General features: G+C 46.1%; 1 protein-coding gene across 8 annotated transcripts in view; it reads right to left on the bottom strand.

The window, feature by feature from the left end:
* The window catches only part of TBL1X (transducin beta like 1 X-linked), a 227,141-nt gene that overhangs the window by 83,999 nt on the left and 118,074 nt on the right, over positions 1-25,068 (bottom strand). Inside the window, exon 1 of one of the 8 annotated variants that reach the window (XM_033420228.2) lies at positions 5,597-5,615. The exons of the other annotated variants lie outside the window; for them this stretch is intronic. The gene's annotated coding sequence lies outside the window, so the exon portion shown is untranslated. Of the gene's footprint in view, positions 1-5,596; positions 5,616-25,068 lie in introns of those variants that run through there. 8 annotated transcript variants of the gene reach the window in all.

The raw sequence follows: 25,068 nt of genomic DNA, 5'->3' as shown, positions 1-25,068 counted from the left end.
CCAATAACACACTTCATTGAGAGAAGTCTTCTAGACACTTTGAACAATCAATCTGCACGTACACAAAGCACCCATTACGCATAATTCTAACCCTTTCCCGTTTGGTTAATCTTTAACACTTCCGAGCTGGTCTGAAATGTATTCAGTCATTTGCACTGTACCGACAAGCAACTAAGTTGAATTCATTTTTGGATTTTCTAGGACACTTTATTTTTTTCACCTGACTGACACCAGACTTTCTCACAGTTACTCTCTATGTCTAGGACATAGTAGCCGGACAGGAGTGAGCCACCGTGGGGCTTTACGTTTTGTTCACGTGCGCATCTGTCCCATTACGTCAAACCCAGACTCACGGAGTTTTAGATCTACAGTGAATATCTTATTTATAGAGGCCATTTATTTATAGATGAGGAGTGTGACCAAGTAGGTCATTCCTCTGACCGAGAAACCAGCAGAGTGTGCAGTCAGCTGAGCTAATGACACAGCAGAAACGGAATGTCAGTGCTTTAGGGATAAAAACCTAGGCAATTTCTACATACCCTAATTCCCATTAAAATTCTTAACTCTGTTGACTGATCTGCCTTCAAGATGTTAATGCTTCCCTGTTCTATCGCTGGTATTGGAAACTTGTGAAATCGTAAGCAGCAATTATTATTAAGATAAATGACTGCAAAATCATAGCTAAATACGTACAACGTGCATTCTCACATAAGGCCTGATTTCATGCGACAATGGCTACTGAACGTATTTTCCAATTCCTAAAATGAATGTTGCCCACCTTTTTAGAATTCTCATTCCTCACTGCCCTTTCCTGCTACGTGACACTGCTAACTAGAATAAACTCGTGTGGGTGCCCTTCCGTCAGTCCTCCAAAGACAGGGGCTGGAAGGACACGCAGGCTGGGTCTCTCGGACACGATGGCTGAAGAGTTTTATGTCTGCTTCTTCCTCGGTCTCATGTGGCTGAACCACATCAGCGTAAGTTTACTCTCACGTGCGGTGGCTGCACGAGGCAGTTCTAGTATGAAATTCTCTGGGGAAAGCAACACTTCAGACAATTCGCGCGAAGCAGGACCAAGAAACCTATCAGTTAAGTAAAGCCCGCGTTTGTCGTGATGAAGCACTCTGGCATAAGCCCAGCGACGGAGCAGGTACCACTGACCTCTGGAAATGGATGACGTGGGGCACTGAAAGGTAACATACCTCCCGGAAGCAAAAGCCAGTGCGGGGTCTGGCACTGCCTCTGTCGAAAAAAGACTTGAGTTTTCCTAGTTTAAAAGGGAGACTGAGCCTTGAGATAGAAAAAAGAACACATGAGCCTTTCTGTGAGTCAACTACCTCTCCTGACTGGCATCAGAGTTCCCAGATTCCTAAGGGCGTGAAGGTCCCCCACTGGCTTTTATAGTGTGGGCTTGGGATGCCGGAATCACATAAAATATAGAGAATCTCACCGTGCCCGATCAGGAATGCGTATGCCCAAATGTGCACGTGTGGGACAGAGCAACACAGCATGTGTGTCATGCTTCAGGGCGACATGGATGCATTCCCCACCGCTGAATTCGTCACCATGCTCCGATCTCTCACAGACTTGGACAGCCGACCACCAGGGGGGTCGGAACCTGGAGGTCACGCCAGGTTGTCTGACCCTAGATCCCGTCGTCCCTCCACTGCACCACTCGGCCTATCTTTAGATGGTACTTCTGAGGGACTCTTAAAAATAAAAAAAATAGAAAACCGGTCCCTCTTCTAACAGTTTATATCTGCCTCGAAGGCCAAACTCTTGCCTATGTCTTGTTTACCCATCTCGATCATGCTGCATTCACGCCCGGTCTAAGCCGGCTTTCTCTTCTCTGGATTTCAGTGTGGCTTTGTTTCTCAGAAATTTACACTCGGCGCTTGCAAAGGGTAGTGGCTCCCTTACAATACATCCCTTACAATGCAGGCTGGCAGACTCTCTGAGCAGCAGTGTGGTCCCGGAGTGACCTTGGCTCAACCCCAGAATCCCTCGCAGAGGGCTATCAGTTAAGTAAAGCCCGCCTGTGTCGTGACGAAGCCCTCCTGGTGCCATGAAGCACTCCAGTGTGTCTCCTGGTGAGTAACGTAACTTTTCTGTGCCATGAAAGGAGCACAGTGCTCTACAGTTACACTGCACAAACTCACATGTTCAAATACACACAAAGCCAGACGTGTCGGCTTGTACAGAACGACAGTTACAATTATAATCACAGCATGGGAACAGCTGCACACTGGGCATTGGAATTCTGCTGTGTTCCTTTTGTTCTATGTTCTCTGTGATTTTTAAAGAAAAAATAAAAACCAAGATGAATCTTATGTGTATTTTACCACAATTAAAACATAAATAAAAATAAAAAGCCAAGATAAACCTACAAACATTTTCATCAGTCACTTCCACAAAGGAATGAATGTGAGAATTCCCTTAAAGGGACTAAAACAGTCACACAAAATTGTAAGAGAATAATGCTTTCGTTTCAACTGGAACATAATCACATTTATCCCTAGTTTTTCTTTCTTTTTTTTTTTTTTTTTTGTGGTACGCGGGCCCCTCACTGCTGTGGCCTCTCCCGTTGCAGAGCACAGGCTCCGGACGCGCAAGCTCAGCGGCCATGGCTCACGGGCCCAGCCGCTCCGCGGCATGTGGGATCTTACCGGACCGGGGCACGACCCCGCGTCCCCTGCATCGGCAGGCGGACTCTCAACCACTGCGCCACCAGGGAAGCCCCCTAGTTTTTCTTAAATGGAAACAAATTACTTGGTTTTCAAACAACGGAATTCTTAAGTGAGCAAGCGTGTCTAAGAAAGAAAGAACAGGATCACATGAGAAAACAAATCAGATTAGACTGAGTGTAGATGCTACAATTCTTGACTAGCGGTTATCTTCACGCTACACGTAACCAAATGATTTTATCTGCCTGCCTTTCTCTATTTTATTGATACCATTTTACCAGCCTAGGAGGCAACAGGCTTCTTCATGCAAATATAATTTCAAACAGTTTCAAAAATGCAAATGCCCTATTTCCTATAAAAAACAAATATAAAGGAAAACTAGAATTTAAGTGAATTTCCTAGTTTAAGCTTAGCCTGATTTCCTTTGAGCTGTTCAAATTTCTCTCAGGCCTTAAGATCGCTTTCATGAATTAAAGAAAATATGTTAAATGCATAAGTATATAGGTACTTGTGTAAACTAAGAAGCTCTGGGGATGATATTTCTGACAACAAATTAAACCGAACAAAGTGTTACCCTAAAATGGTACTTGGAAGATGTCATTGTTAACAGAGGGAACCAGTGCTGTGTCAGATTTCCGGTTGTGTGAAGAGAAATCTTCACAAGTCACACACAGCCCTAACTGCACAGAAAAGCACTTTGCAAAAAAATGCTGAAAATGCCCTTCCGTTCTAAGGATGACATTTACATGGTTTTACAGAAATATCACAGATTAAAAATAGAAGACAGTGCCTTTTAGTAGGGCACAAACCTTGTTCCCAAAAAAGTATATGAGAAAAGTATGTGAATTTTGAGAAATCTTTCTCAGTTTGGATCCTCCATTATACAGAGATTTACTTCTTTTTCAGTGGGAAGAGACAGTCCCTTACAAGGACAGGGAGGCGAACTCTGGCACTGGGAACAGAAAAGCACATGCACCTGAAGTGGGCGACTTTCGAACTTGGTTGGGGTTTTACCCCTGCATCTCCGACCGAAGGAAGTCTCCCCAAGGACTGATGCTTAACTGTGAAACGGTGACACAAATGAGGTTCAGAACGGTGTGATACATTAGGGAGACGGCTTGATGACCCACCAAGACCCCTGGAAAAGCCCCCGTACGCGAGCAGAGCATTCAACAGGTGTAACTGTGCTCATCTGACTTGCTGTCATGTTAACCTGTTCGATTCGAGGTTGGCAGACCTGTTCTTAAAGGGTCAGGCAGTAAACAGTTTTCACTCCATGGGCCATATAGAGTTACAACCACGCAATTCCACCACTGTAGTGAGCAACAAAGACAATACAGACGTCAATGGGTACAGCTGTGCTCCGAGGAAACTTTCATTACGTGCAATAAAGTTAATAGAACTTTCATGCATCACGACTTGTCGCTCTTCTTGGTTTGATTTCTTGGACCACTTAAAACTGTAAAAACCATCCTTAGCTTGTTGACTGTACAAAAGTAGGTAATGGGTTAAATTTGGCCCACAGGCTCTAGTTTGCTAACTCTTGTGTGAGATAAGATGAAGCACGGTTAGATTCCATTGCTGTCATACCTTACCAAGATTACTTAAAAATGAACCTCCAGGAAAACAGGATGGTTTCTCAAAACATTCAGCATACAATTATCAGATGATCCAGCAATTCCATTTCTAGGTATAAAACCAAAAGAACTGAAAGAAGGAACTTGGACAGATGTTTGCAGCCCAATGTTCTTAGTAACATTATTCACGATCGCCAAAAGATGGAAACAACCCAGATATCCACCGATGGACGAATGGATAAACAAAATGTCGTCTATACGTACAGCGGAATATTATTTAGCTTACAAAAAAAATGAAATTCTGACACATGCTATAATGCGGATGAACCTTGAAGACATTATGCTAAGTTAAATAAGTGAGACACAAAAGGACAAGTAACCCAGGGTCCCCCTTACATGAAGTACCTAGAGTAGTCAGAAATGGAGACAGAAAGCTGGGGGGAGCGGGGAATGGAGAGGAGAGGAGAGTTATTACTGAGAGTTTTAATTTGGGAAGATGAAAAAGTTCTGGAGGTGGATGGTGAATGCACTTAATGCCACCAAACAGTACACTGTGTACTTAAAAGTGGTTAAAAAACGGTAAATTTTATGTTACATATGTTTTACCATAATAAAAAAGATCTCAAAGAAAATGAACCTTCAATGCAAATGTATTTCTTCCAAAGACCCTGCTGTTGGCTACAGACAAACTTAGATCGAAATGTCTATAACAATTTACTCTGAAGCAAGTCAAGAATAAATGTCTGCTTTCTTTCCATAACCCAGAGTCAAACTCTCCAACTGTGAAAAGAAGTTGTCCTCAGTGATCTTCAAACTCACAGGTGACATTCTGAGATACTTCCCAGGGAAGCAGAGGCACTCCCTAGAAACAGTCGCAGGATCTTGGTAGTTTCTGGAATATCTGAATGTCAGTCAAACCCAGAAATCCTTAAGCAGCCTCTGTCCTTGGAGAATTTAGCTTCCCAGTGGCAAAATGACATGTTTTGGTTAATTAAATTTGTATTGATCTTCGTGGCTGGGAAATGGGATCAATGTTATTGCTAAATCAAGGCTAATCGTAAAACTCATTCAAAAAAAATGAACACGGGCTTCCCTGGTGGCGCAGTGGTTGAGAGTCCGCCTGCTGATGCAGGGGACACGGGTTCGTGCCCCGGTCCGGGAAGATCCCACATGCTGCGGAGCAGCTGGGCCCGTGAGCCATGGCCACTGAGCCTGCGCGTCCGGAGCCTGTGCTCTGCAACGGGAGAGGCCACAGCAGTGAGGGGCCCGCGTACCGCCAAAAAAAAAAAAAAAAAAAGAACACATTTTGCCGTTATATGATGATCAGGACCGTACCTGTGATTGGAGCAGAAACTCCAGAAGCCCAAGAAAAGTAGCAGGTATTCAGATCTACTTAATCTAGAGGCTGAATCACTTCTTCCCACCTAAGACGAAAGCTGCAAGGTGAGGGAAAAAAGGGAAATTTAAGCGTAATTCTTAGTGGACGCCGTTTCCCTCATTAGAAAGAAAAGAGTTAAGAAGAGTAAGATGATATTGATGCACCTTCTGTCAAGAGGTCTCCTGACGGCAGGTTCACTAGATTCTGATCTCCCACAAGCTTACTTTGTAAACCTCTATGAAAATACAAGGGATTATCGCATGACTTTGGAAACCTTTTAGCCACCGTAAGTTTCCAGAAGGAATCTTTTTTTTTTCCTGGCTGTGCCTCTTGGCTTGCAGGATCTTAGTTTCCCCACCAGGGACTGAACCTGGGGCCCCAGCAGTGAGAGCAGAGTCCAAGCCACTGGACTGCCACGGAAGTCTCCAAAGGCATCTTTCTGACCCTTGCCTTGCTTTCTGTTTGACTGCAAATCGAGCCCCTCTGGACAGGACTGCACTGCCATCCATGTTCCCCATGAACTCACCCAGCCCCTGGCTTCAAACCCCAAATACATGTCTCAGGGTCCTGGCCTTCCCAGCTGCACACGCATCTCTGGACCAGCCTGCCTGATGGATCCACTGCGAGGTCCCACCAGCATCTCGCACACGGCATGTCCACAGCGGAACCCTTCACCCACCCGCCACCCACACCAACTTGTCTCTCCTCCAGCCCGCTGTGCGAATAAATGACACCTGCCTCCTATTCAGGGTCACGTGCCAGACCCACACTCCTCCAGCTAGGCCGTCTGCGTGTCTACTGGCGCTCCCCGCTGAAGAGTGTCCCAAGTCTGTGCTTTCCTTCCCAGGTCCGCTGAGCTATGCTAGTGGAAAATGAGACTGGGACTTCCCTGGTGACGCAGCGGATAAGACTCTGTGCTCCCAATGCAGGGGGCCCAGGTTTGATCCCTGGTTAGGGAACTAGATCCCATATGTATGCCACAACTAAGGAGCCCACCTGCTGCAACAAAGGAGCCAGGGAACCGCAACTAACACCCAGCGGAAGGAAGGAAGGAAGGAAGGAAGGAAGGGTGGAGGGAGGGAGGGAGGGGGAGGGAGGGAGGATGGGAGGAAGGAAGGGAGGAAGGAAGCAAGGAAGGGAGGGAGGAAGGGAGGGAGGAAGGAAGGGAGGAAGGAAGGGAGGAAGGAAGGAAGGGAGGAAGGAAGGGAGGGAGGGAGGGAGGGAGGAAGGGGGGAAGGGAGGGAGGCAGGCAGGGAGGGGGGAAGGGAGGGAGGAAGGAAGGAAGGGGGAGGGAGGGGGGAGGGAGGGAGGAAGGGGAAGGAGGGGGGAGGGGGGAGGGGGGCTGCCTTATGCCTGGAACCCACCTGGAGCCACTTCAATCCCTCCCCCACCAGCAGCCACCAGTTAGTGCAGAGGGAAGCCGCTGGAGGGTTCCCAGTCCAAACACATCACCATTACCATCACATCCTGTAAGGAACTGTCTGGGGGTCCCCTGCACACAGCTCTCACCTCATCTCCTGGTCAGTCGCTTGCCTCCATCATGCTGGCCTGGCCTCCTTTACGTCCCTCGAGTTTCTAGAGCTCCGTCCCGCTGCCTGCCCTTTGCATGTGCTGTTCCCTCCTTCTGGAACTCTTTTCTCCGGGCTCTTCCCAGCTACATCCTTGAGACTTCAACTCATCAGTCTCCATTTCTTAACTCCAGTGTGGAAGCGCTTCCACCCCAAGCCCCTTGGCCACATCTCCCTGCTCATTCTTCACCGCGTGTGCTACTCTCAAGGCATCTCGCTGACCAGTTCCCGTTTACTGCCTGTCTTCAAGCAGCAGGCAAGCCCCAGCAGGGCACGGCCTCTGCATCCACATGGCTGAGCTCAGAGTGTGTCCAGCTCACGCGCCATCCGCAAAGCTAAGCTTTGTGCCAGACGCCACGAAGATGCTTAATAAGCAGCCTAGGACACGGAAGAGCATACGAACTGAAGTTCAGATACAACACGATGTACTTAACACCCAAACTCCAGTGAAGATGGCATTTTCCTCCTTGACGACTCACGTGCCGTTTTCAGGTCTTACAGGGCTTTTATAACAAGCATTAATGACAACCATAGAGTGTGTGCGCGTAAGCCGTGTGGAATCACATCCCTCTAAATTCATACGGTTGTGAGTAGATGCTGGTGCATCCCCGTGTCACCTACATACAAGAGTTTAATACCAGCAGTACATAAGACTGACAACCAGGCTAGTCCGACACATACATAATTACTAGGCTTCACTCTTTGCTGGAAGGTCTAACAGTTAAAAGATAAAGGGCAAAAGGTTCTCGTAAAGGAGTCTGCCGCTCCCAGTGGCTGAGCCTGCTGTCTGCTGTCGCCAGCCAGGCACAAACTTACGTGTGCACAGCTCAGGAAAGTGACACCAGGAGGCCCAGGGAACTGACACACGCTTACCTGTGCCTGCTACTTCCTCTACAGAAGCAACTCAGGGCGGGATGCCTGAGACGCAGGGATGGACGTGCACAGCTGGAAAGCAGCGCTCAGAACCGCCCCCCCGCCCTTCTTCCCCCACCTCCGGATACACCTGCTCCCAAAGCCAGTCCAAGTTTGCTCAGCTGTCCCTGCGGCTGCAATGACACGCTTCACTGAGATATTTCACATGAAGTATGAGTGCACACAGAGCCTTGTTTCTGGTTTTTTGCTAAAATGAAGTTGATGCTCTATGGACAGGGTGAGTGGGAATCATTTTAACAGACGCTGTGAAATTAGGTGTGGGAAAGACAACCACGATGACTGGAAGGCAAGGTGGAAACGTAGGAAGATGCAGAAGTTGAGATTTCCGTGCAGGTGTCCTTGAGTTTTCACTAGAAACTGGAAACCACATGAAATACACTACGGGTGTGGATGGTGTCAGAGCAAAGGGCAGAACTTCCTGGCTGTGAACCTTCCTCAGAGCAAAGGTACTGGCAGACGACTCGATATGCACGTGCTTTAGGTTAAAACAACAACAACAAAAGTAAGGCGCGTTTGCATCTTTTTTTTAATGATTCCCAGCTTAACTGACTTTTCCAATTAACATGACAATGCTCAGGTCAGATGAGGGGGGAGGTTTCCAAGGTCCTTTCTTACTGAACTGCCTACTTCATCCGTGTGAGAAACATCCATGTCTAACGTGCACAGATCAAGAAGTCACTTGTGCTTCCAAGTGCCAGGAAGTTCTGATCGTACCAGTTATTATCGTTCTGATCGTACCAGTTCTTATGCCAGGAAGTTCTGATCGTTACTCACCCTTCTTGGAGTCCTGAGAAGGCCCAAAGTTAAATGGCTACAACTTTATAATACCAAATTCATGCAGTAAATCACTATATCACAATATTCCTGACACCCCCAATACTCTGAAGCCCCTTCACCAGACACAAGAGTCTAAATGCTGAATATATAACACAAATAAGAGTATTTTCACTACAACTAGCTTCTTAATATTAGAAAAGGATACACAATGGAATTTGAAGTAAATTCATACTGAAATGAGTAAATCCTGTACTGTGTTGAATATATTAGCTTATACAAATTCATTTATGAAAATTTTATTTAAATGCAGCTACCTGTGAAGTGAGCTATATACCCATGAAATATGATAAATTAGAAAACAAATCATCATGCTGATCCTCTACATCTAATCCCTCCTCCTCCCCCACCTCTGTCTTTACTGACTTAATGCTCTCTGGGGGACATGAGTGTAAGTCAAAAGCCTTCTGGAGCCCAAGACCAACGGTTTGCCGGTTGCCTCCTTGGGCTCCCATGGTGCGCCGTATGCACTGCCGAGAAAGAACCGAAGATCCTCGTATCCGTTTGCATTTATCTATCTATTCTGGTGGGTCTCAACTGGGGTGACGCTACCCCTGCCCCGGGGGGAATATCTGGCAATAGGTGGAGACATTTTGGTTGCTATAACGGTTGGGGGGAGAGCTACTGGAATCTACTGCGTAGAAACCAGGGATGCTGTTCAACATTCCGCAATACAGAGGACAGCTCCCACTACCAAAAAGATCCAGTTCCAAATGTCAACAGCGCCAAGCTTCAGAAACCCATCTCCTTATGTACCTGGGGGATTCATCTGTTCTTCCTGCAACCACTTTTCATGTGCTATACAAGCTGAACCTTTTTTTCCCCTTGCTCCTATGCTGTCTATAAGACACCTTCATTCTACGTAGGAACTCAATCTTGCTGTCTTTCCCGCATTCAAAGACTCTTCACATTGTAATGGGCAACTAGCATGTCCTCAAAGATTGGCAATCCACACAGCTTTGACACTTCTCTCTTCTAAAGCTACTGTCTCACAGGCCTTCCTGGTGGCGTAGTAGTTAAGAATCTGCCTGCCAATGCAGGGGACACAGGATCAAGCCCTGGTCCAGGAAGATCCCACATGCTGCGTACCAACTAAGCCCGCGCGTCACAACTACTGAGCCCGCGTGCCACAACTAATGAAGCCCGCGTGCCTAGAGTCCGTGCTCTGCAACAAGAGAAACACTGCAACGAGAAGCCCACGCACGGCAACGAAGAGTAGCCCCCGCTCACCGCAACCAGAGAAAGCCCGTGCGCAGCAATGAAGACACAGCCGTTGTGAAGACACAACGCAGCCAAAAATAAATGAAATAAAATAAATAAAATAAATTTATTAAAAAAATAAAGCTACTACCTCACAAAAATAACTCTCATGCCAACTCCTTTGCTCTCCACAGGTTAACTCCCACTGGGAAACGAATACGTTCTCCCAAAGGTTAACAGACTAAAAACACTGTAGATATGCCACTCAATTTTATGAATTATGGGTCAGATAATACCACTATCAATGCACCATATTTACTACAAAAATTTAGAGCATCAGCTTCATCAAGAGGGAAAAAAGCAAAAGGCAAAAACCCAAGGATGGTCCGAATCTTCCAGATCGCCATGAAGCTAACCTTCCACTCCACCCAGAAGGCACTTTGTATGTAGTCCTGCACTGTTGTGACCAGAGAGCCCGTGTCTACCATCGGGGCAGGCTTCGTGGAGGGATGGAGGGGGAGGTGAGAAAGGAAGACGACATGATCAGACGTGCATCAGCGGGCTAAGAATTTACAAGGCATCTACTTAAAACGCAGTAGAGCAACCCTCTTTAACACTATTTCATCAGAACGTGTGCCACGAGAAGCTGTACCCGCCACACACCACACATCTAGTCGCTTCAGCCCCAAACAAACTGGTCAAGTAAAACAAACATGATGTCCTGGAGCCGTCTCTGCTGCCTCCCCCATCGCATTATTCCTACTGGATTTTAATGGCTCCATCAGTCAAAACGGTGTCATACAGAGGAAGTCCCCATTTAAGCACTCATAAATGGGGCTGCTCCCACGTGCACATTAGGGGGAGAGAAGTCCGCCATAAATGTAAGAAAGTAATTCATCACACACTGGGACCTCACACAGCTGCGTGTATCTGCATTTATCTCCTTAATTTCTACACGGCATAAACCTCCGTTTAACAGTGTGATTCTCACCGAATGAAAATTCACGGTGGCAGGTCAAGAGGTGCATTTAGAACTGATACACTGGGTAAAAAGTAAATATAATGATTTATAGAGCTCCCTGGAAAGCAAAATACTACGAAAGGCCTAGTAATACAGAAAAGCGTTCCATTTGCATAAATTTTAACAGCACTACCACTGTAAGAAAATATAGTCTGAATTGTCCTTATTGGGTCAGAGTATGTTATTAAAACAAAATCAGGGGCCTCTTATTAATCACCTCAATTCTTCTCTAAATCACTATCCGCTCCACTCAACCTGCAAGACAATAAACTTCTCAGGAGCTGAAAAGAGATCATGCCCAGGGAAAATCATTAGGTTTGCTCATTTCTACACAAACCCCAGGAGTGGTCAATTTTTCCTTACGCTCTTTCTAGCTGGCAACACTAAAGAGTGTTGTGTCGTCTTTTTTTTCAACCCGGTACTATTATATAGAGGGAGGTGGTATTTTATGTATTTGTTGAAAACAAAAAAGAACTTAAATGAACTTTAATTTTCTACTCACATGACTGAAAATTATAAACAAATAATTCAAATATACCATATTAACATTTAAAGATATTCGATCAATACTCAACATTTCTACTGTATTCCTCTTCTGTGGGTGCGGGTGTATGACTGTTAGTATCTGCTCTTTGCTAAATAACGCCTGTATTTAAACATTATAAAGTGCAACATAAGTGAAAATATCAAAGTGATTTCACACGCACTTGTTTTTGGTACCACAACACCCGGTGTGCAATACCTGACCCATATTTTCATCCACTAGAATGTAAACTTTTTGTCTGGTTTGTTCACAGCTATATTCCCTGCATCTAGAAGAGTTCCTGACACACGTGGTAGGTGCTCAGTAAACATTTACTGGTTAGGTGACTGTGTTCGTCTGAGAGATGGAGTGAATGCAAATGACCAAAGAGCATAAAAGTTCATCAGGAACCTCGTGTGCAAATATTACGCAACGTGCTATGCGGCGCCAACGTCCCTTCCTGTACAGGAAGGCTGCATTATGAACAACACACACCCGTGTAAAAAGGTAACTCCCAACAGCGCATTAGATGACCTCCAACCTACGCTGAGAAAGGCAACAGAGTCGCTCCCTTCCATCTTCATTACTCCATGTAATCCTTGTAACACGGGGCAGATCATATTCCCACTTCGTGCACAAAGAAAGAGGTCTCTAGTCACCTGGTTAAAACTCAGAGTAAGTGGTGGCCAGGAGACAGGAAGTACTCACAGTTGAGTTTCAAAAGATGGGCCAGGGATGCGCTTTGCAGGAGCCCTTGCTGTACCATATATGACCCTTGTCCCACAGTCTAGAATTTTGCATCTAACGTGTTGTTTTAGTAACGCCACCTTCCCACTAAAGTGAGGACAGGGTCGGCTAGACTACCATTATCCACTTCCCCCCTTCACCCTTTGAGAACAGGACACCTGGATTTTGTGTGGGCACATGGCCACAACCCTTCCAAAAGGAGAAGCTTTCCACGTAACCCAGTTCTGGCCAATGGCTATGAGAAGAAGTCAGAAATGAAACCTCTTGTCTGTGCTCTTAAAGGCAATGAAGTCCCCCTCCTCACTCCTACTCAAGGACTGGGACAGGGATGTGATGTGAGGGCAGGAGCTGGAGCGGCCATCCCAGACACGAGGTAAGACAGAACACTGGGGCCCCCATTGTGAGGCAGTGCTTTAGGGAACCAGAGTTCCGTCACCCCCAAAGCTATATAAAGTCACATCCCAGGCTACCAGCTGACTTGAATGACTCCCCTCTTCACTTCCAACGTACTAGAAAGGTTAAAAGCTGCTAACTGATCTCATATAACACAGAGAGATTCATTATAGGGGAAGAGGGAGTAAAGAAATAAAACTATAGCGACTAGTGACTTCCCTTGTAGTCCAGCGGTTAAGACTCCGTGCTCCCAATGCTGGGGACGCGGGTTTGATCCCTGGTCAGGGAACTAGATCCCGCACGCCACAACTAAAGATCCCTCATGCGGCAACTAAGAGCCGGTGCAGACCAATAAATAAATAAATATTTTTTAAAAATTATTTAAAAACTATTGGGACTAATGATTTCCTGGTCAGAAACCTAAGTCTTCACAGTGTGTCTTGGAACCAATTTTAATTGTCTGGAACCCTGAGGTCTTTTACCACATGAACAACGCTTGAAAAACACCCCTTTCATCAGAGGAGGCATCTGGTGGAGGCAGCCCTGGGCTTAATTCCTGGCTCTGAACCCTTACTCGTTTCCACAGTCATGGTCAAAGTATTCAACCTGTCTGAGACCCTGTATCTTAAGTGTACAGTGGGAATAACCATCTACATCTCATGGGGATGCCGAGGTATAAGAAAAACAGTGAAGACCGAGGACCTGGCTCCCTTCCAAGTCAGTCTGAGAGCCTGCAGCAGCTAAAGTCCCTTGATTGTGGTCTGCAGGATGGAAGGGTCTGGGGACCCTCTAGGCCACGCAATCCCTCTTAAATTGGTTCACGTGCAAATTTTAAAATTATGTGCCCGAAACATGTTTCGGTGGAGAGAATATGGATTCCGTTTGTCCACAGTTGGAACTGGCACCGTGCATGTATGTGCACCCATATGCCCTGGGAAACTGAGTTCAAACTGAACGTCTTTGACCTTGAGCCACAATTTGGAAAGGAACCTGGGAGTGGGTCCTGCTGTCCCCTCCGTTCCTCATTTCTGTGTGTACTGCGTAATGTAGAACCAAGAAAACGCCTAGCGCGTGCAGGAGTAACACCCTGAAAGGAAACAGAGCCTTGAGTCCTGAGAAGGTACTCCTTATTACAGAAATACGACCATTTCTCCATGTGTTACACCTCATCTGTTGAAATTTGGCGGGAAATGACTCATGGCTAGACTTACCTATTCAACATAATTTTGAGCAAAAACACACAAACACCACTGAGAAGCCAAATCCATTAAGCTATAAAACGACAGACGCTGCACTCCAAAATCACCAGAGGGACTTCCCTGGTGGCACAGTGGTTAAGAATACGCCTGCCAATGCAGGGGACACAGGTTCAATCCCTGGTCTGGGAAGATCCCACATGCCTCGGATCAACTAAGCCCCTGCGCCACAACTACAGAGCCTGCGCTCTAGAGCCCGTGAGCCACAACTACTGAAGCCTGCGTGCCACAAGTACTGAGCCCACGCGCCTAGAGCCCAAGCTCCGCAACAAGAGAAGCCACTGCAATGAGAAGCCCGCCCACCACAACCAAGAGTAGCCCCCGCTTGCTGCAAGTAAAGCCCGCGTGCAGCAACGAAGACCCAACGCAGCCAAAAATAAAAAATTAATTTAAAAAATTCATCAGCGTTTCTCTTTAACTATCATATATATATATATGTGTGTGTGTGTGTGTATATATATATATATATTTTTTTTTTTTTTTTTTTTTTTTTTTTGCGCCACACCGTGAGGCATGTGGGGTTTTAGTTCCCCGACCAGGGATCAAACTCACGCCTCCTGCTGTGGAAGCACAGAGTCTCAACCACTGGACCGTCAGGTAAGTCCTTCTATCATTAATTTCTGAATCATCATTTTCCTCCCCTTTCATTAGTTTCATTTCCAAGTTTGGAAAGCATTCTTTAGAGAATAAAAAAAAAAAAAATAGAAATACTGAAACACTCTAAAAGGAGGAACTGAAATAGAATATTTGTAAAGCTTTCTGTGTGATGTTATAAAACAGTTAAAGGAGAGAGTAGTAACAGCCAATGACTTCAGAGCAATAAAAAAAAAAAAAAATTCCCTCCTTGTCCCCAGTGTATTATGAACCAGCTCAATGCTTCAAAGACAGCGCAGAGCTTGTCACATAATAGATATTCAATTAATTCACTGGCACAACAAAACATATGTCACACGTACACACTCATTCACACATATACACACACCCTTGGGAAACAAACGTTGGCCAATGACAAGTAGAAAGAAGTTAGCGAGCTTGCCAATTTATAATTATATATATTTTAAAGTCCTTTATTAGCTAACATAAGAATCTATGCTCTTCCTACAGATGTCATTCTATAAAGATACTGTCTTTTGATAAACACACTAGGAAATACAAGATGAGCTGTATCCACATACCACAGTGACATTCAAACACATCAACTCTCATTAACAAGCCGTCCTAACTCTCACACATACACGACAGCTTTCAGGAAAGGGGTCAAAGAGTTAAGGACAGAGGTGTACATGTAGGTATAATCTTAGTAACAAATTCATTTGCTAACTTGCCTTCTTGCTTTCTGGACTTAACTCTTGTTTACTATGCAGCCCTGATAGGCAGATACCCAGTTTGGCTAAGGTCAGGAGACTAACATCGTGGCAAACATCGGAAGTGGCCCATGTAGCTGACCCTCGGACACCGCATTCACATGAAACCCAGAAAGTGTAACGTTCGAAACAGAACCTGAGGAATGCCTGTAAAGCGGCTTATGTCCAAGTCACAGACAAAGAAATGCAAATGACTGGCAAACAAGATAAAATATTCCACCTCATTTTTTTTTAAATCAAAGAAATGCAAAACAAAACAAAACAAAACAACAAAGGGCCTGCATCCTCGGCTCAGTTGACCACAATCTCAGGAGCTGCCGGAGAGGCTGGCACCCCTCCCCCATCCCCGGGCAATGCTATACAACGGGCCCTACCCTTCAGGAAAGCAATTTGGTAATCAGTCTCAAGAGCCCTACAGCTTTATTCTCAGCAATCTACCCTAAAGCAAAAACTGGAAGCAATCTATATCTCCAACATGTGTTAAATCAATTACAGTACAGGCACTTGACGGCAGAGATGCATGAAAATATTTTCAATAAATGTCAGCGACGATCAAACACTTGCTCTGTAAGGTTAAGTGGAAGAGCTGTACTACAAAGCCGAACATACATTATGTTACACGCACATGAATACAGACATTTGGAAGAAAATATACCAAAACGCTGACGGCGAACTGCTATGGGTGGGTTGAGAAGTGTTTTTTCTTCTTTCTGGACTTCATTGCCTTTTTTCAAATTGCTCATTACAGGCAGCACATTATTTTTTAACATCAGAAAAGAGTTATGAAAACCCTGGCCAGCAAGGAATAATGACTAATTCCTCATCTGGTGAATATGAATAAGATAAATAAGACAGCTATTTACCTATTCACTTCTTTTCTAAGAATGTCAATTATGGTTTCCCTTACACAGTGCAGCGTGCTAGGGAAGTGCTTTTGTCCTTGACGTACGCACTCAGCCACCAACTCTGAGTCACCTTTTTGAAGTTTTATGATGCCAAAGTCTATAAACACAACATTAAATATTTACGGTTGATATCTGCTGTTTCTAAAAATACACAGAGGAGAAGGTCTCTTAACGAGGCCTCCACTTGACCTTCTCAAGGCAGTCTATTCTGCGGACGTGCTGACAGCTGTCCACGGTCCCTGGAGCTCACTGGGCTGGGGCCTCCTTCCTTCCCAGCAAGCCCAGGGCCTTTCCACCCCAGCTGGGTACCTGGGTGCTTCATAACCCGTAGTGTCTTTGGGTCCCAAACCTGCTTATGCCAGTGGGGCTTCATATTGCATTTATGAAAAGTAATTAAATATTATATAAACGAATGAGCTAGGAGTACCATCTTTTTTTCCTAATGAAACTACTTCGGATGCTTTGTTATAGACAGATCATCAAACAAAAATGTATCACAGGGCCTCCCTGGTGGCCCAGTGGTTAAGAATCCGCCTGCCAATGCAGGGACACGGTTTCGAACCCTAGTCTGGGAAAATCCCACATGCCGCGGAGCAACTAAGCCCGTGAGCCACAACCACTGAGCCTGCGCTCTAGAGCCAGCGAGGCACAACTACTGAGCCCACGAGCCACAACTACTGAAGACCGCGCACCACAACTATTAAGTCTGCGTGCCTAGAGCCCGTGCTCCACAAGGGAAGCCACCGCAGTGAGAAGCCCGTGCACCTCAATGAAGAGTAGCCCCTGCTTGCTGCAACTAGAGAAAGCCCGCGCGCAGCAACTAAGACTCAACACAGCCAAAAATAAATTAATTTAAAAGAAATGTATCGTGGAAATGCTGGCAGGGTGGACAACACTGAAGAGATCTAGGAAAAGGCAGCGAATCCGCAGAAGGATCCTGCACTGAGTCGGTTTCACAAACGTCCTTCACGTCCCGCTGCACTTGAACGAAATCAATACTGCAAACTGTAGAGGGTGCACCCAGGGTACAGTTTATAAGGAAAGGTGACCCCAAACTAGAATTACTGGATCCCCATTCCAAGAAAAGACTCTATGACCTTCCGTCTAGCGATGGGTGAATAAACCTGTGTTTACATAGTTTAACTTGAAATCTCCAGGAGGTGAAGCCTCACTGGCTCCCCCTACATCACCGGGGATGGGCTTTGAGAGAACGGTGTACGGAAAGAAGGGGAAAAGCAGTAAACTCGATAGTGAAGAAAGCCGGCCCACGCAGCCTTAAGCAGAGGTCAGGCTGAGCTCATCAGAGATAAGTCATGTTGAGAGCCCACTCCCTTGGTGTGACATGATCAGAGCGTGCTCGACCTCTGCAGTCTTCGTTCCCAAAACTCATAACCCCAGTCTGACCACGTGAAACACCTCAGCCAAATCCGAAGTGAAGGACATTCTACAAAACTCATGGCCAGTAGCCCTCACAACAATAAGAGCCACGAAAGACAAGGGAAGTCTGAGACACCGTCACAGCCCAAAGGAAAGATGGACACAGGACAACTGAATTCAAGGCGGTGTCCTGGATGGGATCCTGGGACTGAAAAAGGAGATTAATGGAAGAAAGGGTAAATCCAGAAAACGTCTCAAATACAGTTGATAAAGTTTTTAAAAACCACATATACGTGTTTCATTTCTTACGATTCCCTGATTTACCCAATGCTTTCTGACGAACTTGCCCAGAGAGGCGCAACTGTGATTGAAAGAAACGAGCGCAGAAGCAGTGGTACCTGCCATCTACACAGTGGCTCACTTCCCTGTGTAGAAAACCGGCACACATAAATAGATTCACAAACCAACCCCATCTGGGTCAACATCTGTTACTGGGGCAAAACCATCAATAATTCTTTCATAGTTATGAGTCTGCCTTGCTGCAAACCTTCAACACATCACCAATCATTAGCCTTGGCAACCCTGGAGGAAACACACACACACAATCCTATCAAGTTGCATTTCCACCATTCAAAATGCCATCTTCTTTAACCTTTGTTTTATCAATATTTTCAGCTTTTCCCCCCTTCGGAATTTTTGGCTATCTGCCTTAGCTGGACTTGAAAAGCAGGGAAGGTGAGAGTCCGTCAGGGAAAAATTAAAGCAAGAAGAGGGATACTACTGGCCAAGTCCTGGGTCTCAGGGGTGAGGGCCACTAGCTGTAAAGGTGGAAACACTGACATCCCCAAGCTCATGCCAAAGCGACTGACAACATCTAGGACGAGCTAAGGGCTTCCAATGCAGCACCGCACGTGAATGAACCACCTGGGGGCTTCTGACCATGCAGGCGCTCACAGAGCGGACCTGGCTCGGGGCCAATGCTAACTTGGGGGCCAACCCCTGAGGGTCCACCTCGTGCCAGCTCCAGTTCTCGATTCAGGAAAGCCACTCCTCTCTCTGCACTGCAGCTGCCTTTTAGAAAACAGAGGCGCTACAAGAGAATCTCAAGCCTTGGGATCCTGTGAAATGTCCATTAAGTCAATCCGAGTATCCAGACTTCACAAGATGAAATTACTACCCACCAGGTTCATTTCTTTGTAGCTGATATGCCTCAAATTACTGTTAAAAGATCGTTTGCCCTTACACTCTACCTCTGCACCTCTACAGTGCGAACTCCAGGGCCTCGCTGAGGCCTGGCACACACAGGTGTTCCATCAGTACCTGCTGAATGAATGAACGATTTTAGTGCTATGACAGCAAAGTTAAATAAAGATGTTATCACTTTGAAATCATGAGTAAGAGCTCGGAAAAAATTCTCATTCATTTTTTCCCCATTAACTTTGCATAGAAGACGATATAAAAGGGTAATTCAATTATTTCCTATTTTGAAAAGGCAAGGTCAACATTTCGTTCACGTCTCGGGGCAGAAGGCGCATGTAGAGGGGCAGCAGTGATTCTGACAGTATCTGGAAGATTGAAGTGAACTTATGGAGGAGAGGGGACCTGATGGGGCACATCCACTAAGGGCTCAATAGATGTTTCCATTTCATGGGAGGAAACTACTTTTTTACACCCAAGAACACAGTTAAGAGCACGAAATGGGTACATAATATTTATTTAACTATGTAGTAAAGTGAGAGTCTTCATTTCTACATTTTAATGTCTCCAAGGGTGAGGGAATGGACCTGGTTAAAGAATCTTCCCAACATTTTCTGATAGTTGACTATGTACTCAAATGAGTAATTCTCTAACCAAGATGCCAATTTATGGGTGTAAAAAATAGGAGGGCTGTGGTTGGTAGGCAGCCTCTTATATGGTGCCCAAGGAGCCCCACTCCCTGGTACCTGAACCCTGAAATAGCCCCGACCCACACTGGCCAGGATTGCTCTGTGTGACCAACAGAATATGGCAGAAGTAACGGCACATCACTTGTGAGATTAGGTCATGAAAGCACATAGCTTCTAGCACTTTCCTTCTCTATCTCCTTCTCCCGTGCTCTCTTCCCCTCTCCCTGTCTCAGTCTCTCTCACACTCACACAGATCACGCACTCTGGGGAAGCCAGGTCATGGGTGGCCCTACAGAGAGGTGAGGAACTGAAGCCTCCCTCCAACTGCCACGTTCAGGAATGACCTTGAAGTTGATCCTCCAGCCCAGGTCCACGCTCAAAGACTGCAGCCCAGGCAACCAACAAGGGATTAATATCCACAATATACAAACAGCTCATGCAGCTGTTTGTATATAAAAAACCAAAAACCCAATCAAGAAATGGGCAGAAGATCTAAATAGACATTTCTCCAAAGAAGACATCCAGACGGCCAAAAAGCACACGCAAAGATGCTCAATATCACTAATTATTAGAGAAAAGCAAATCAAAACACGAGGTATCACCTCACACCAGTCAGAATGGCCATCATCAAAAAATCTACCAACAATAAATGCTGGAGAGGGTGTGGAGAAAAGGGAACCCTCCTGTACTGTTGGTGGGAATGTAAATTGTACAGCCACTATGGAGAACAGTATGGAGGTTCCTTAAAAAACTAAAAATAGCACTACCATATGATCCAGCAATCCCACTACTGGGCATATATCCAGAGAAAACCATAATTTGAAAAGATAGGTGCACCCCAATGTTCACGGCCGCAGTATTTACAATAGCCAAGATGTGGAAACAACCTATCCAAGACAGGAATGGATAAAGAAGATGTGGTACACACACACACACACACACACACACCCACACACACACACACACACACACACCCCCACAGGAACACTACTCAGCCATAAAAAAGAACAAAATAATTCCATTTGCAGCAACATGGATGGACCTGGAGACTATCATACTAAGTGAAGTCAGACAGAGAAAAACAAATATCATATGACATCACTCATATGTGGAATGTAAAAACATGATGTAAATGAACTTATTTACAAAACAGAAATAGAGTCACAGACACAGAAAACAAACCTATGGTTATTGGGGAGAGGAGGGGGGGAAGGATAAATTGGGAGATTTATATAAAACAGATAAGTAATAACAACCTACCATATAGGGACTTCCCTGGTGGCGCAGTGGTTAAGAATCCATGTGCCAATGCAGGGAACACGGGTTCGAGCCCTGGTCCGGGAAGATCCCACATGCCGCAGAGCCACTAACCCCATGCGCCACAGCTATTGAGCCTGTGCTCTAGGGGCCACCAGCCACAATTACTGAGCCCGTGCACCGCAACTACAGAAGCCCGTGCACCTAGAGCCCCTGCTCCGCAACAAAAGAAGTCACCGCAATGAGAAGCCCGGGCACTGCAACAAAGAGTAGCCCCTGCTTGCTGCAACTAGAGAAAGCCCGCACACAGCAACAAAGACCCAATGCAGACATAAATGAATTTATTAAAAAAAAAAAAAAGAACCTACTATATAGCATGGGGAACTGTACTCAATACTCTGTAGTGATCTGTATGGGAAAAGGATCCAAAAAAGAGTGGATAGGGACTTCCCTGGTGGCACACTGGTTAAGAATCCGCCTGCCAATGCAGGAGACACAGGTTCGAGCCCTGGTCTGGGAAGATGCCACATGCCGCAGAGACGCTGAGCCTGTGTGCCACAACTACTGAGCCCGCGTGCCACAACTGCTGAAGCCCGTGCACCCTAGAGCCCGTGCTCTGCAACAAGAGAAGCCACCACAGTGAGAAGCCCGAGTACTGCAACGAAGAGTACCCGCCGACTCACCGCAACTAGAGAAAGCCCACACACAGCAACGAAGACCCAACACAGCCAATAAATAAATAAATAAATAAGAGTGGATATATGTATATGTCTAACTGACTCAGTTTGCTCTACACCTGAAACTAACATAACATTGTAAATCAACTATACTCCAATAAACTTTACTCCAATTGTAAATCAAGTTTTACTCCAATAAAAATTAAAAAAAAAAAAAAAGACTGCAGCCCAGGACAACATGTTCACTACAACTCATGCGAGACCTTGAGCCAGAACATTCCAGCTAATCTGCGCTTGGATTCCTGAGTCTCAGAGGCACTGTGAGGTAATAAATATCTGTATTTTTCAGCTGTCGAGTGCTGGGGTAATTTGTTACACACCAATAGATAACTAATACAGGGGCTGAAACCGGAGTGCATTAGTGAACATGAAACAACAGTACCATAGAAACTAATACCACCCATCTGCTCCCCCATCACCTCCTCCAAGCCAATTATTATTTAATTCCATTTGTTTGCCTTCAACCAAGCACGCAAGCAAACACAAACAAACATAAGACCCAGCAAAGAGTCCATCTTGCCACCATCAAACAGTTCTGTTTTAGTAAAATCTGGATCTACTGGGTAAATCATTTACCTCCCAGATTCATGCACCCTTAGTAACCAGGTATTTTTACCCCTAAACCCCAGCAAATCACTTGCTCTCCTCAGCTGGGCATTTCTATGTCCAAATGGTACAAGTTGCATTTTTCATTAGATTAGAAGAAAAGTTCCTGCTTCAGGTTCTTGATTCGCGATGAAGTAAATCCTAAACTCGTCTGACTTATTTTAGCAAATTCTTGACATAAAAACTTGAGAACCTGTGCTGCATTTTGCATCACCATGAAAGAGTCCCCTGTGTGGCTTTAAACTACTTATACTACATAACAGAATGTAGATCATGTTCCTCCACTGCAAATTCCCGTGTCTGGTTGGCTTTCTCATGAGTCTGACATCAGTGCCCAGGACGAACAGAAGCGATGCATGTGCCCATGCTCTAATTGGGACTCTAATTATTAAGCTGGATCTTGCTTGGGGGCTGTAATTAGGATGTGAAATCGTATTCCCTGTTGCCCTGGAAGCTACTGGAAGCTGATCCTCCAAGGCCCCAAGTCCGTCTCCAAGGGGTGAACACGGTGACGGGACACCCAGGTGACCTCCTGTTTACCATGTGAAGCCACTGCCGCCAGGAGAGACAAATCCAAGGTCGAGGTTTCACCTACCGCGCTCTGAGACCTCCAAATTCGGAACATTTCCGAGCGTACGCGTTGTCTGTTTAGCGCGTTTCCCTGAAAAGAGCCTGAGAGTCTCAGAAGATGTCTAACTGCACCAATGACTCGTCCACAATATAATTTCTTTCAGAGGAAACTGGGCAAGACTCCACGGAAGGGCCTTGTGATTCCAGGCAGCAAAAACACCCAAGGGCACAGCTGCTGCTTCTCGGGAGCGCCTCAGGTGAGAACACGAAGGGGGCTGCACTCTGGAAGGCCGGCTCTGGGGCCTCCTCCCTCCCCCCCCCCCCATTGTGGCTGGGAGCTTTAGCAATGTCAACCTCAGGTGGCTGAGTCACGGAATAGTCCAGGGACCAGGCAAGCGGGCCCACAGTCCACACCGTCCCCTGAACCCCGTCCTCGTGGGCACCATCCCTCCCGTCCAGTCCCGAGAGAAAGCCCACCGCCGCTGGCCCGCTCGCGTGTGACCGAGAACAGGCTCCACGCGCTCCACGCACCAGCAGAGCAGCCCCAGCCCCCTGTGAACTGTAGCACACGAAAAATACCTCCTGAGGGAGAGCCCATGAGAGCTCGCAGACCTTTGGCAGGAAAGTCATGAAATTCAGAATCCACCCAGGCGATCCCAGCTTCGGCCAAGGCTGCTGCCCGCCCCGCCTGCACACGCGCCTGGGCACCAGGACTGGCTGGTGACGGATCACCGCACCTGCAGCTCTGTCGTACTGACTCGTTCATTTTATTCAAGACAAAGAATCCACAACGGTTTGGTTTCTTTGGCTGCCCTGTAAATGGCCACGGGCATGAGTCGTGCATGGCCAGGTAGCCACGTCAGGACACCAGGGGCGTCTGGGAGAAGACGGGTGGGGTGGGATGGTGTGGGGAATTGCCACCGCTACAGGTGGAACTGGGTCCCCTCAGGAAGACAGGTTGCGGTCCCAACCCCCCGGACCTCACAATGTGACCTTATTTGGAACTAGGTTTGCTGCAGACAGAATTCATCAAGATGAAATGCAAATCAAAACCACGCTACACAACCTCACACCTGTCAGAACGGTCATCACCAAAAAGACAACGAATAACCAAGGGTTATTAGCAAGGATGTGGAGAAAAGGGAACCCTGACACAGTGATGGTGGGAATGGAAACCGGGGCAGTCACTGCGGAAGACAGATGGAGGTTCCTCAAAAAACTAAAAACAGAGCTACCACACGACCTAGCAGTTCCACTTCTAGGTATTTTCCTGAAGAAAACAAAAACACTAATTTGAAGAGATATACACACCCCTATGTTCACTGCAGCACTGTTTACAATTGCCAAGATATGGAAGCAACCTAAGCGTTCATCAACAGATGAATGGATAAAGAAAATGTGTACACACACACACACACACACACACAGAGGAATACTGTTCAGCCATAAAAAAGAATGAAATCTTGCCATCTGTGACAGCATGGATGGACCTGGAGGGTATTATGCTAAGTGAAATATGTCAGAGAGAAATACTGCATGATTTCACTTATATGTGGAATCTAAAAAGCAAAACAAGTGAACAAACACAACAAAACAGAAACAGACTCACAGAAACAGGTAGTTGTAGCGGCGAGAGTGAAATAGGTGACTAGCTTAAGAGGTACAGACTTCCAGCTACAAAATTAATGAGTCCCAGGGATGAAATGCAGGGCACGGGGAATATAGTCAATAATAAGGTCGTATCTTTGTACGGTAACAGATGGCTAACAACTTACTGTGGTGATTATTCTGGGATATACAGAAATATTGAGCCACTCTGTTGTACACCTGGAAATAACATAGTGTTGTAGGTCAATCGTATGTCAGCAAAAATAAAACGGAGAGAGAAAGAAAATGCGCGCACACACACAGAGAATTCATCAAATGAGGTCACTAATCCAATAACGACTGGGTGTGCTTCTAAGAAGATGGTCACATGAACACAGAGACACACAGAAGGCAGAGATTGGAGTGACATGTCTACAAGTCCAGGAATGTCAGGGGTTGTCAGAAACCATGGAAGATAGGACACAAGCAAGGAAGGCCCTTCAGGGAGAGCCACCCCGGTGGCACCTTGATCTGGGACTTCTGACCTCCAGGACTGTGAGAGAACCACTTTCTGGTGTTGTAAGTCAGCGTGTGGTACTTTTGGTAAGGCGGCCCTAGGAAACCGATACAACCACTAAGAATCATGGTTTCTGCTCTACTTGATG

This window comes from Orcinus orca, chromosome X, assembly GCF_937001465.1.
Source record: "Orcinus orca chromosome X, mOrcOrc1.1, whole genome shotgun sequence".
Taxonomy (NCBI): domain Eukaryota; kingdom Metazoa; phylum Chordata; class Mammalia; order Artiodactyla; family Delphinidae; genus Orcinus; species Orcinus orca.
The sequence above is the reverse complement of the archived record's forward strand: the minus strand, read 5'-3'. Positions and strand labels throughout refer to the sequence as shown.